General features: G+C 42.8%; 2 pseudogenes; one reads left to right on the forward strand and one right to left on the reverse strand.

The window, feature by feature from the left end:
• Positions 1 to 10,090: 10,090 nt before the first annotated feature.
• On the reverse strand, positions 10,091 to 11,268 carry LOC101575637 (annotated as a pseudogene).
• On the forward strand, positions 11,267 to 12,196 carry LOC101576026 (annotated as a pseudogene).
• The last annotated feature ends 1,950 nt before the right edge of the window (positions 12,197 to 14,146 follow it).

The following is a 14,146-nucleotide window of genomic DNA, read 5'->3' on the forward strand; positions in this document are numbered from 1 at the left end:
GGACTCGTAGAGATCCTCCTGTTTTCAGCCTCCCAAGCGCTGGAATTACAGGTGCACACCACCATGCCCATTCTCAATTGCTGCCCCAGGGGCGAGGTCAGGGATCGAACCCCATCCATGTGTCTGCCTAAGCAGGCACTTTAATCTGCTGAGCTATTTGGCTAGGCCTTCCTCTTTGTCTCTTTAAAGACCAAGTCCTCTTCCTCTTTATCTCTCTGGCTCCTTAAAATGCTCTGTTTTGGGCTAGGGAGACAGCTCAGTGGCACAGCGCCTCCCTGGCAAGCACAGGTCATGGGTTTGATTCCTGGTACCAAAAAAAGAGCTTTATTTCATAAAGTCTTTTCCATTTCCCTTTCAAATGTGCAGGCCAACTGCAAGGTGTGGTTTGCTTGGATTACAGAGAAGCCTGTAACCCCCCTGTCCTTCAGTGTCCCTATCATCACCTGAAGACAAGGTGGTTGTTTAAAGACCTCTTCTCTGTCTGTGGGTAGAATGACAGCTCTGAAGGGGAGTGTGCCTAGGAGGCACTGGGACCTTGCTAACCATTTTACTGTGAGGGGATGCAGTTTGTTAATGTGGTAGAATGGATGGCAGTATTTTTGTGGCTCGTAGGCAGAGATTTTTTTAGGAAGAGCAAGAAACAGTTTCCCTATTTTTTTCCCTTGCTTACACTGTAATACTGTACCCATCTCTGTAACTGCTGACAACTGCAGTGAAATAAATATGGCCACACTGGGTGGCAGCCTTGGCCATTCTTTCCTCAAAATGGCAGAGACGGCCCTGGAGCCAGGTTGCTCCCTGGAGGGTAGGAGGTCACCACTTTGGTGGTATTTTCTGACTCTCTCGTACTGTCCATCATCCTCAGATAATGCAAAAGAGCAAACAAAAACCACCTAGTAGACGTGCTGTACTTTCAAGCAGCCCTTGGTGATCCTCTCTTTAGCCTGGACTGTGTTTCCAAGGGTTTCAGCTGGCCTCACACTGGTAAGCAGCCAAACCTTGGCAGGAGCTGAGACAAGGGTCTTTTTTCCTGCTCAGCACAGAGAGGTCCCATCTGTGTCCCTGGGGAAAAGAGTCAGCTATGGACCCCACCTGTTTGCTCAGACTCTAATTCACCATGGCTTGGGAGAAAACAGGTATTTTTCTTTCTTCCTTATCCAAGTTTTGGACAAAATAGTCCTTAAAGAACTTTTAAGTCCTGGAATGTCCTCTTTCTGCAACCAGGCCTAGTAAGGAAAGAAGGAGAGGAAGTCTTGGTGTAGGTAGGATAGTGTGCACAGCCTGCAGGAGGAAGCCCTGCATGAGGAAGGCTGAGTAGTACATTGGGGTGGGATGGAGTAGCAATTTTTGGGCAGGAAGATGATCTCAGTTTCCTTTAAAGCCTTAGCAGATGAAAGCTGGGCCATGGACCTCAGTACCAGACTTTGGTACCAAATTCAGCTCTTACGAGGCTCATATGAACTTCTGGCCATGAAAGTGTAAGGCAGGATAGAAAAACAAGGGAGAGCTTTTGGTCTTGGCCAAGAGCGGAGTATTGTTAATGTGTAGGGGCTGAGGAAGTAGTTCATGGGAGGGTTGGGTGGCTCACTCTGCAGTCCTCTGCCCTGGAGGACCCCTGTGGGTCATGAGTGCTATGATGTCCAGCAGAGCTCTGGATGGTCACAAGCAGTGCTGGGGGTGGCAGAGCTCTGGATGGTCACGAGCAGTGCTGGGGGTGGCAGGGCCAATTACTAAGCTATTGAAGCATGAGGTACTGTGTGAAAATGCCTGAGCCTCAGGCTCCCTGAGTGCCTCTAGCCACACTGCTCCTGGGAACTCTGAGATGTCTGAGGCTCCTTTGGGAGTAACACTGTTTAGGGTAAATTCTGTGTATAAGCAGAAGTATATGCTAAGACAGTGATAAAAAATAGAATAAACATAGCTGTTTTGCGCATGTCATTTATCATATGTGGTTGTAAGTGCTCCACTTTTATACACTTGGCAACTGGTTTGCTTATACCAGCATTACCACACTTATGGGGATAATGTGTTGTGCTGTAGTGTTATGATGCTACTAGGTGATAGGAATTTTTAGCTCTTATACTTTATGGGATCAGTGTGATACATGCAGGCTCTCCTTGATTGAAATGTCATCATGGAGCAAATTGGCCATATGTTCACAGTTGCCCCTGGACAGAGGGAAGAGGCAGTAGGGTGAGGAAATCTCTTGTGGGCTCCTGATGTGACTTCTTCACCGTGGTCAAGTCCTGGCAGGTGTACAGTCTCTTGCAGGTGCATTGTGGAGGGTTTTGTGTGCCAAATTCAGCCCATAGTGGGTTCTGCAGGAGACTGGCATTTTCTCTCCCAGACAGGGTCATGGGGCCAGGGAGATGGCTCAGTAGAATAAGTGCTTGCCTGGCTAGTACAAGGCCCTGAGTTCAAGCCCTGGTTCTATAAAAAAAAAAAAGAAAAAAAGAAAAAAAAAAAAGAAAAAAAGAAAAAAAGAAACAAGTCCAGGCAGGGTCATGAGTGTGACGCAGTGGATTGCCAGTTTCTTATCGTCTTCCCTTTGCCATACCTGGCTTGCACTTTCTGCCCTGCTCCTGAGAGCTGAGTCCTGCTGGGAACACTTTTGCTTCTGCCCTTTGCAGGCAGTTAGCAGGGAGAGGTCCCTGCTTCCCAAGGCCAGTTCCTGCCACAGCTAAAGTCCTCCCAGTGGCCCATTCCTGGCACTGAGCCCTTGTCGGCAGGCTGGCTGCAGAGTGTCTTTCCCAGGCAAGCCTGCCTCATCCCTGGCACCAGTTCCATTTCCCCAGAATCCTTCTGGGCAGCAGCACCTGGCAGAACTCTCCAGGGAGCCTGTGAATGCTGCCCTTGGTAGAAGTACTGGTTGCAGTCTTGGCTCCTCTGTTGTACTCTCTCACGTCTTCTGGGGCCCCTCCTGTTTGTGAAGCCTTTCATGTTTTCTGTTGTCAGAGAAAACAAGCAGCCCCTCAAAGAGCGAGTGGTGGTCTAAACCTGCAGGCTCCTGGAGTGGGCAGATTTCCCTATTGATCTGTTGATCTCCTGGCTTGTGTCAGTGAAGAGACCTTTGTGGGCGAGTATGTCCTCAAGCATGTGGCTGGAGTAGGAAGTGGCTCCAGGACCTCTTTTCCTGGACATGAGTCTAACAGGTCAGGACAATCTGGAGCCTCCTGTGACTCCTTGGATTTCTGACCTGAAACTAAGAGAAACAAACAGCTTTGTGGTTACCAGTAGAAGGGGTGAGAAAGGAGTGGTTCTTAGCATCACTAGGCTGCATGAAGACATACTCACGATAGGTGAGCCTCCTAGAGAGAAATGTGGAGGTGGGGCTAGAGTCAGTCAGCAGGTTTTTAAATTAGGTTTGTTCTGTATACCTTAAATATCAAACTTTAGGGAAATGATGTTTTCTAAAAATGGAGGTGAACTGAGGTTTATAAGGGCTGGTGAACAAGCTTTTCGGCAGGTTAGAGAATGCTGCCTTCCAGTCAGCTCATCTCATTAAGACACAGAGACACTTGGGGAGCACCTCAGCTCACTCAGCTTGACTGGCCTGTTCCCTGGGCCCAGGGCTTCCAAGGGATCTATGCTGTGGTACTCTTCCACTTGCTTTTTCATTTGGCCTCCCAGGATAGCACAGGAACAGTGGAGTGATTTGTGGACTTTTGGGATTAAGTTTGCTGGGGCAGGCGTGTCCCCTGACTGTGGGGTCACTTCTGGGAGATGGTGCCTTTCCTTCCTGTCACTGTAGCTTCTTCCTAAGGGCCCTGTGTTCTCTCAAGTAGGGGGCCTAGGAAGAATTCCTTTTGGGCCAGCTGATATTCCCAGTGCAAAAGAGGAGGACAGTGTCCTGAGCAGCAGGGTCAGGGGTTGAGGAGCTGAGGGGTATGGCCTGGCCAGGTGATGGTATCCAGGCAGAAAGGAAGACCCCAGAGGCCAGCATAGGGTGATGTCTGAGGAAGGAAGACAGCATTGTTGGGATGCAGTTCCTCCCCCTCCCCCACTTTGCTATAGTTGTGGATTGAACAAAGGGAACTACTTCTCTAGCCCTTTTAATTTTGGTACAGGGGCTTGCTAAATTGCCCACTGTGGCCTCAGACTTGTAATCCTCCTGCCTCAGCTGACTCCTGTGGCACCCTCCTGTCATAATGAAGCTGCTGGAATTTGTCTTTGTTTGAGCCCAAGGATTCACTTTTGCTGCAACTGTCCTCATGCTGTCGCTTAGCCATGGTGGGTTGTTTTTCAGCCACAGGTCTTCCTGCCTCCTGTTTCCCCTTCTGGTTGCACGTAGACTTGCACTGAGAGCATGTCCATGAGTGTGGGCCTCGGACACACTGACTTCACTGTAGTCTGTACCACAGTATTTCTATTTATACAAAGGACCTACAGTACTCTAGGAAAAGATTAGATCTCTAAGACATGTTTGGCAGGCCATGGGATGACAGGAATGACTGGGACTTGCGGGCTGGGGCACAGTCCCCTAAGTAGCTGTTCTCATTTTGTGATTTTTTTGAGCCAACTGTGTGCCAGGCCCTACACAGCTGCAGAGGGGCATCTTTAGGACGTGAAGCTGCAGCCCTCACTGCTGCACTTAAACAAAAGAATGAAAAATCTTGTGCTAGTTCCGTGGCTCCAGGGCTGATGGGGTGCCGAGTGTGAGGTGATTTGCTGCTCTTGTTGAAAAGACTCTGATTCCCTCTCTTCACCACCACCCTTGACATGGGGTTCGCAGGGGCAGAGCAGTCCTGTTCCTCGGGAGTGTGTGACTCCTTTGCCGTGAGCTTGTGCCAGGACGTGTCCAGATGCTCTGAGTTGGGAGTCTTTCAAATTTACTACAGAACTTTCTGATGGTTCCAAAGCCTTCTGGTCCCTGAGATTATGATTAACTTTGCTTTTTCTTTCAGTGCTGACATTTTCAGTCTGAATCTGAGCCTGTCTCCCACACTGCTATCCTGGGAGAAGGCCGGTACCTGTTCCCTTTGCACTTGCTCCCTTTAAACAGCTTCATAGTCACTGAGTGGCAGAAGCAGTACACAACTCATGGGAATTTGTGCTGAGGAGGGCAATCTTTTTTCTTTTTGTAAGTTTTACATTCGATTAGCGAGGGCCTCACTCCCCCCACATTCTAGCCAGCTCAGTCTGAGGAGGCTTCCCCTCCACCAGCCTTTGTGCAGCCTCTCTGAAGGCTTCACTTCCTGGTGGCTGGTGTGGGTGGGGTAAGGGATGGGGGTGGAGGATGGTATGGGACAACACTGCCCTGTGTGCATCCTTCTGGGTCCTTGGCCAGACTTATATTATGGCTGGTTTCTTAGGCTCATTCAAAGGTGTTCATATCTGGGTTAGGAATGGGGATGAGGAAAGCATTCCTCCACTGACAATGTGCTGCCGCTGACCACCATCTGCAAACTGGCACTGGAACCATCCTCCTGCCCACATTTCAAGAGTTTCTTTTCTTTTCTTTTTTTTTTTTTTTTTAAATTATTTATTTATTTATTTAGTACAGGATTTTCTTCACAGCTCGGACTTGTAGTGATCCTCCTGTTTCAGCTTCCCCAGTGCTGGGATTACAGGTGTGCACCACCACACCTGGTTTGCTCCCAGGGCAAGCTTTACTCCCAGGGCCAGCATAGCACGTGGTACTGGGGATAGAACTTGGGTCCTTGGGCTTGCCAGGCAGGCACTTAGACCACTGAGCCATCTCCCAACCCTCAAGAGTTTCTTGGGGTAGCTCTTTGGAAGATGTATTACCTTATTCTATCCTGTTGGTGGTTATCCTACAACTTCCCATCTGCTTTTTGAGCTCAGTGTAATATTTACCTTTACTATTTCTCCTGAATCATTTAAAGCACCCATTTAGCTTCTGTTTATTTTCATTCTGCCTTGTGCTGCTGCTGCTTCTTCTTCTCCTTCTCCCTTCTCCTCCTTCTCTTCCTTCTCCTTCTCCTTCTCTTCCCCCTTTCCCTTCCTTTTCCCCTTCCCCTCCTCCTCCTTCTCCTCCTCCTGTTCCTCTTTCTTCTCCACTTCTTCCTCGTCTTTCTGTTTCTTTTGAGACTGGGTTTCACCATGTAGCACAGGTGAAACCTTAAACTCATGGCGTGATAGCACAGGCTGACCTTAAACTCATGGCGTGATACTCCTGCCTTAGCCTCCTGAGTTCTGGGATTACAGGCATGTGTTACCACAGCTGGATCATGCTTTTCTTTTAAAAATACTTTATTTTAATTTTATTTATTAATAACTTTAGAGTTATAGGCAATTTGTAAAAATAATGCCATATACAATATTTCCGTAGAGTCCTCTCAAATTCCATAGAATTTTATAATAATTAGTATGTTACCACTGTGCCTTATATTTCTTTCTGTCCACCCACTTCATAATATTCTTGTTGGAACTCTCTGAAGGCAAATTATAGATGTGATACTATGTAACCTCTAAATACAAGCCTATGTATTTCCTAAAGACAGGGACACTTGCTCATATAATTATCAATACTTGTCAAAAGTGCGTAATTAGGATGATACCCCACTATAATCTGCAAACCTGTATTCACATTTCACCAAGTGCTCTTTAGAGCCAAAGGGAGAATATATATGTGGTTTAAAATATGTTTATCTGGTCTAGGATGTAATCAAATATTGTGCATTACTTAGGTGTCATGTTTCAAGTCTTCTTTAGCTGACCATTCTTTTGCTTTTCTGTTTTGAAGCATGTGGACCAATTTTTTTATACAGTGACTTTTGGGGGTTTAATGTTTACTCAACGTTAAATTTGGGTTGTATAACTTCTTAGTTTCCATGTCTGTTCCCCTATCCCACACACAAGCCACAGGACAGGAAAAGAGGGCTCCTGCCTGGACATCAGGGTAGACTGTCCTGTGCACACCAGGATGGCCAGGAGCATCCCAGCTCCTGTCCATCAAATGCCATTAGCACTGTGTGATGCAGCAGTGAGGTAGGATGGAAGAAATGAACACAGGAGGAAAGGAGACCAGGAAGCTGCAGCCCCGAGCTCAGCATCTCTGCCTTCCCTCACACCTCTGGAGCATGAACAGTGTGAGTCTTCTGGGAGTGGAATCGCCCTTCAAACCACCAGGAGCCTCTTGAACTGCAAAACCAGAACTGAGATGGAGATCTGCAGACCCTGGCCCATATCAGCTATTCCAGAAAATCTGGCTTTATTCACTCCTGAGTGGGCCGGTCAGGACCTTTTCATCAGAGTGAGCTCCTTTCAGCTGCTCAAGCCGGAGTCTTTCTCCTATTCTCATTTTCTAACTGCTTAATATGAAATTTGTTCATGTTTCTGATCGGTGTGTCCCGAGATTCTTTTCTTTCTTTTTTATTGCTGGTAGTAGATGTTGGTGGTGCATAATAATTACATTCATCTTGGGGAATTGTTAAACACACCAAATATTAATCATTTTACTTTCCCCCTTTTCCTGCCCTCTGGAATTCTTTGTCCATGAGCCTACTCCTTGGGGATAAATTGAGGTGTCCATCTCTTCTTTGGGGGACCTCTATAAACCTCACATGGTAACAATAAGAAACATATATTTGGTCTCTGGCATCCCTTACCCATTTTTCTGGTTCACAGTTCCTAAAACTCTCAAAATTTTGGAAGTGGTGAGTGTCCTTTTGTATGCTCATAAGATAACTAGTGCCCTGGGGCTCCTGGATAGCATCAGGGTGGGGGTTGGTTGCCAGAATAACTACTTTCAAAGTCTTTACCCCCACCTAGAACCTATGAGAGGGGCGATGGTGGAAATGATTACAGATCATGCCCAGCTCCCAGCATAGGCTGGCGTGTGGAGGTGCCAGGAAGGTGGCTCCCTGAAGAGGGCACAGAAGCTCTGTGATACTTCCTCCAGACTTTACCCTGTACATTTATTCCATCTGCTGGTTTCTAGATTGCCTCCTTTTATAATAAATTGGTGAGTGTCAGTAGTGTGTCTTCTTTTATTCTAGCAAATTATCAGATCGGGGGGGGGCGTTGTGAGAATGTCTGATTTGTAGCCAATTTAGACAGAAATTGTAGGAATCATGGAGACCCACCTTTTGTAACTGGCATCTGAAGTTGATGGAGCCTTGTGTTCTGACTCTTTAAATAGGGATCTGTGCTAACTTTGGGAAATCAGAATTAAATTAAATCATAATAAAACCAGGTGGTACTTAATGAGAACTGAATTGAATTGTATGGGACGAATATGTGTTTGTTCAAAGAAGTTTTGGAAGTATTGAGAATAGTAGAGGAGTAGTAGATGAAATAGAAGTGGAGGTGTGGGTGATGAGGAAGTGAGGGACAGAAGGGATCACAGGATGAGAACAGATTTAAAAGCAAATAAGAAGAAAAGGAAGAAGAGAGGAAGGTGGTTGTCCCAACTGCAAATCCTCCTCACACTTAGCAAACACAAGGATATTTCTCCTCATTTGCTTCCCTAGCTTCCTCAGGACCATGTTCTCATTAAGTAATGATATTTTAATATTAATTTTTTTTGTGTGGCTGGCTCAGCCTCCCCTGGGGGTGAGGCTGGCGCAGCATGTGGTCCCTGCGATTACCTAAGCTTGCCTAAGCAGGCACTTTAGGCTGCTGAACTATCTCACCGGCCCCAGTATTTTAATTTTTAAAAAATCTTATTTATTTATTTATTTATTTATTTGGTACAGGGTATTGGACTTGTAGTGATCCTCCTGTCTCAGTTGCCCCAGCACTGGAATTACAGTGGTGTACCACCACTCCTGGTTTCAGTGGTCAGCACAGCATGGTGCAGGCCAGCACAGCATGTGGTACTGATGATCAAAGCTGGGTCCTTGCACTTGCCAGGTAGGTGCTTAGACGGTCAAGCTATGTCCCCAGACTATTTTTTTTTTCACTTTTTAATGAAGTGTTTAATTTTCTTATATGTACACTAGTATTATTAAAAAGACAAATATTTGTTAACAAAAGTTAAATATATGAAAAATATAATTTTATAATAAATTTGTAAAAGTAATGGAAAGAATCTACTTCAAATTAAATAAAAACATTCTATTTTAAAGAAACCTAATCAGAAAATGGGAAATTTCTAATATTTAGTGTTCTAACTGAACACTAAAAACATCTGTTGAAGTCAGAGACCTTAGTATTTTAGTTCAAGCCTTTATGTACATAATTTTAAATGAAACTTTATTTTCCAGCACATATACAGCTGTCCAACAAAAGTGCATAATGGAAAAAGGACTAAATTAGAATGTGAACTGAAGGACTTTGTGTATACTTCCCTGGTTTCTAGTACAATGCTAAGCTCAAAGTTACAAAGCTTAAACAGCACTTTCTGCTTCAAAATGAACACAAGCAAAATGCACATTTTTACCTTTGGTCCAGTTTTCACTCCATTTTTATTTTTATTTTAAAAAAAATTTGTATATTTGGTACAGGGTCTCATTATACAACTTGGACTCTTAGTGATCCTTCTGTTTTCAGGTGTGTGCCGCAACTCTCAGACTCAGTGGCTGGCTCAGTGCACCCTGGGGTGGGGACAACACATGGCATGTGGTGCCCAGGATCGAACCCTGGTTCCTGCTCTTGCCTAAGCAGGTGCTTAGTCCACTGAGCTATCTTGCCGGTCCTAGTTTTCAATCCATTTAAAGCACAGGTACATTTGAAGTATCTGAGCTTCTCCTGGTTCTGGCCTTTGATCTTAAATTGTGTAAGGTAAACCATTGTACATCCATTTTCCACAAAATTTGGATAAGATCCTTAGAATCACATTGTCACTGGGCTGTGAATCTTCTCTTATGTGGCCTAATTCTTGTTTGAGTAAGTGTTAAGTAATGTATGTTCAGTGTAGGATAAATATGTTCACATGAGTAAGAATGGAATAAAGGTCTTATTTTTTCACATTTTAAATGACACACATAGCATCTTAAAGTGTGACATAATTAGCAGTTCTTAGACAATGAACATAATACACTGTATTATGTAACAATGTAATAGGCTTCTATTTTAGGAACAAAAATAAATTTCATGTGAAAAACATTTGTTTTAATTCACATCAAATACATTTAGAATAAAATCCAAATTTTCATCACCAAACAGAAGCAAATGCATAGAAGCTTTAGGAGGTGTAAGTTCCAATTCTGGCCAAAATGCACATACAGAAATATCTCTTGCAATTATTGATCATCACTTGTTGCCTTAAATTTCTACATTTTCCATTTTTGATTTTTTTTTCGAAGATGGGGGCCACTGCATCTGCCACAACTCTAAGAGAAGTGACTGTTTTTTCCTTAAATACCACTTTGGGTTCCACAGCATCAGATGTGGGTACATACTCCTTCTCAGTGCTTGGAACTTCTAAATCTGTCCCCTCATCAGACCTAATTTCTTGCAATTGTCCATATGGGTTTGATTTTTTTCAAAGTTTTGGATTTTTCTTCACTTGGACCTGATGAACTCTGGTTTTGGACACTTTTTTCTTTCTGTATTTTTGGGGCAATTTTTTCATCGCTATTTTTATATTTTTTCTTAAAACTTATTTTTGGCTATTTTGTTTCTGCAGAGACTTCTCTTTTTGCCTCTTGTTCTCTATCAGATTCACTATCTGATGACTCATTCATCTAGGGTGCCAAGTGACCTTTAGTTGACCTTATTAGAAAGCATATTGCCAGGGTGTGGGATGAGATCATCAGGTTTTTCCTATTTGGAGTCTCCTGTTTCTGTATTATAGTAATAGCTATAATCATCTTCTTTTAAACCTTCTACCCAAATTTCCTTTATTGTCTTTTAAAAATTTCCTTGAAATCCTTCAGGTTTCTCACACTGAGATGCTCCTGTGATAAGATCATAAAATAGTAATGGTTATGGTATAACCTCAGAGGTTATACCTTCTACCCATCTACCGTTTGAAGGATCTTTTCTTCTGCTTCTGCTTCTCCCCCTCCCCTTCCCCTTCCTTCCTCTTCCTCTTTTCTTTTTGTTGATTTGATACAGTGGGAACTGGGGTAGTCCTGGCTACTGGTGACTCTGAAATGTCTGACTAAGCCAAGCCTTTTCAAATCCTCTTGGTATGCTTTTAAGACAGCTGCCTTCATTGCAGCAAACTTCTTTTTATGCTTTTTCTTCTTCTTTTGCTTTATCCAGGCTTTTCTGTTTAATCTTACTGATCCTCTTTGCCACATTTTCCTTATGATTCTTTCGCTGTTCATGAAATTCAACGCTAGGCCTATTGTCTGCTATGCAGCACTTGCAGTAATCACAGAATTTCTTTGGTTGTGATTTCCAGCAGTCGGCCATGACTGCTCCGGCTGCTACATACGTTGTCAAGAGTACTACTCACTTGCATTTTCCGAGTGGCACTAGCCGAACCCGGTCAGCTGAATAGTCCTTCTAAAAACTCCTCTGTGCGCTGTCACCTCCCTCTAACTCTATATCTGATTATGGTATTTTAAGTTTAATATTACTTGTATTTTTATTTTCTGACTATATCAGATTTATACACATTACTCTTAATTTATGACAGACCACTGTTGGTTCTTGTTTGGACTACAACTCCCGGTATGCCTCTGGGTGCGGCCATACCGCGTGCTACGCAGGCCTGTGAAGTAGGCAGGCCTTGGCAGCTGACTGGCAGGCTGGCGCGTTGGGCTGACAGAGAGGCCCCGGCGGTGGAGGTTGGAGGCAGCGGTGTTCATCTTTTCTCTGCTGGGCTGCTGCGTGCTAATCTTCCTCACCGTGTACTTCATAATTACATTATCTGATTTAGAACGTGATTATATTAATGCTAGATCATGTTGCTCAAAATTAAAGAAGTGGCCATTCCATTGTCAGTGTATCAATGCTTTTCTCATTGCACTGGTTCATCTTCCTTCTCAACTTACCCGTTGCCACTTAGAATATATATTGGTTCATTATGGTGCCAACTGGCAACATGGGAGTGTTTGACCCAACGGAAATACATAATTGAGGAAGCTGAAGTCACACATGAAAGAAGCCATGATCAAACTTGGTTTCTACTTGCTGTTTCTTCATGTATCTTAATAGTATTTTAGCTTTGATAAATGACTGAAGCTGCAGAAGCTGTGGTTGAAGTCAGCCTACACTACAGTGCACTGAGGAGGAGTCAGAGACTGCTTCAACCATCCTTAGAACCATGACCATAGCAGTATATATTTTCGCCTTTGAACAAAGAGTATTTTGGCTGTATTTTTACCATAAAAAGTATGTAAAAAAATAATTTATGACAGAAGCATTTTACAAAACAATAGGCTGTTTTTGTTTTTACTTATTTCATCATGGGAAATTTATTCTAAATCTAAATAAGTTTGTTGCTGGGGAGATAGCTCAGTGGCATAAGTGCTTGCCTGGCAAGTGCGAGGTACTGAGTTCAATCCTCAGTACCAAAACAAACAAACAAACAAACAAAACCCTAAATAAGTTTGTTCCTGAAAGATTTCCCTAAGTAGACAATGTAATCAATCAACAATAAAAAATTAATCGTGCTGGCCCCGCCCCCGGGCCACCTTGAGACTGCAATTGAGACTGAATGTGGTGGCATGCCTGTAATCCCAGCTCTTGGGAGGCTGTAAACGAGAGGATCACTACGAGTTCAATCTAGTAGTGAGACCTTGAACACCCTGTAGACCCTTCCCTAAAATAAAAAACAAAACAATAAAAAATTAGCAATATGCATGGATATACATGTACACACACATGCACACAAATACACATGCATATTCGCACAAACATATACATATCAATAGAACATATGTTTTCTTATAATATAATAGCAGTGGAAAATAGCTTTCACATATCATTTTAATTCAACTGGATTTAAAGATAGCTATCTCATAAAATTAACAGTAGAACAATGATGGCAAATCTTTTAGAGTCTCAGTGCTTAAACTATAACCCCAAGCGCACTTATCTAGCAGAAAGTGCTAACACTGCAATTGAACCTGAAGACTGAAGTTTTATTTATTTATTTATTTATTTTGGACAAATTATTTTATTTATTTATTTATTTTTTTGTTTCCCATAATTTTATTGAGAAACAAATGGCAATGAGACAGTTTCAAACCAAATTAGTACTACAGTTTCAATAATTAACACATTGCATACATTCTTCCTAGTGATTAATTGCTGTACAAGATGCGGACATGATATCCTATTTACAAACACTATTAGAACAAATCTCTCTATTCATTAAGAGAATGTAACTACATATCTATCCTAATCATTTTGAATACACAGATACAAAATGGACATTCATCTGTATCCCCTTTTATTTAGTTCCATTATTTGAATATTGTAGGTGTATTAACTCGGCAAAATATTCTAAAAGAGTCCAGTAGTCCATAATAGTATTGGGTCTTCTGCTTCACTGGCAATGTCAGAAATTGTTGACCTGAGTCCCCTACAGCTTAACATAACAGCATGGCTTTAATTTTAAAGAAAAAAAAAAACAGTAAAAATAATGACAAAATTTCAAACCAAGATAGGAGAGTAATAATGGTTAGTATATCACTTATTGTTATCTTCAAAGTAGTTGCTCAGCTTATATGATATAGGCATGAAAAACTGATCAAACAACACAGCAAAACCTTTCTTTTCAATGAACTAATAGAAATTAGTAGTGTAGCTATCTCAACTGAAGTTTTAGTTTAGAAAAAAACAACTATTATCCAAGGCTCAGCTGCTGGGGTGATTTGGCCCACATGCTGGCAGGGAGGGTGCTCCACGCCCCTGCTGCAGCACGCTTTTTCCTCCACTGCTTTAGAGGAGAAAGTCCTTGAGAGCCTTGTCTTTCTGGAAAGTCTTCGTTGAAGTTCCCATATATATGACACGAAACAGAGGATACTTGATTCTTAGCACTGAACTGAAATTGCACACATTTAGCACTGCTCTGAACCCAGAATAAATTCTAACATGTTGAAGAGCTCACATTTTCTTAATTCATTACATTATATCAGCCACACTGGGAACATTTCTTCTCAGAAGTCCATCTTCATGAAAGGACTCAAGATTGTTTTCAGTCCTAGTCCTGCATTTTGTAGCTTTTTTTTTTTTTTTTTTTTTTTTTTTTTTTTTTTTTTTTTTTTGTAGCTGTGGATCTTTGTAGTAGTTGGTAGTAGTTGGCTAAAATAAATAATAGAGAGAATGGCCTGTTTTAGGA

Source organism: Octodon degus, unplaced genomic scaffold (assembly GCF_000260255.1).
Source record: "Octodon degus isolate 3935 unplaced genomic scaffold, OctDeg1.0 scaffold00146, whole genome shotgun sequence".
In the NCBI taxonomy this organism is placed as follows: Eukaryota; Metazoa; Chordata; class Mammalia; order Rodentia; family Octodontidae; genus Octodon; species Octodon degus.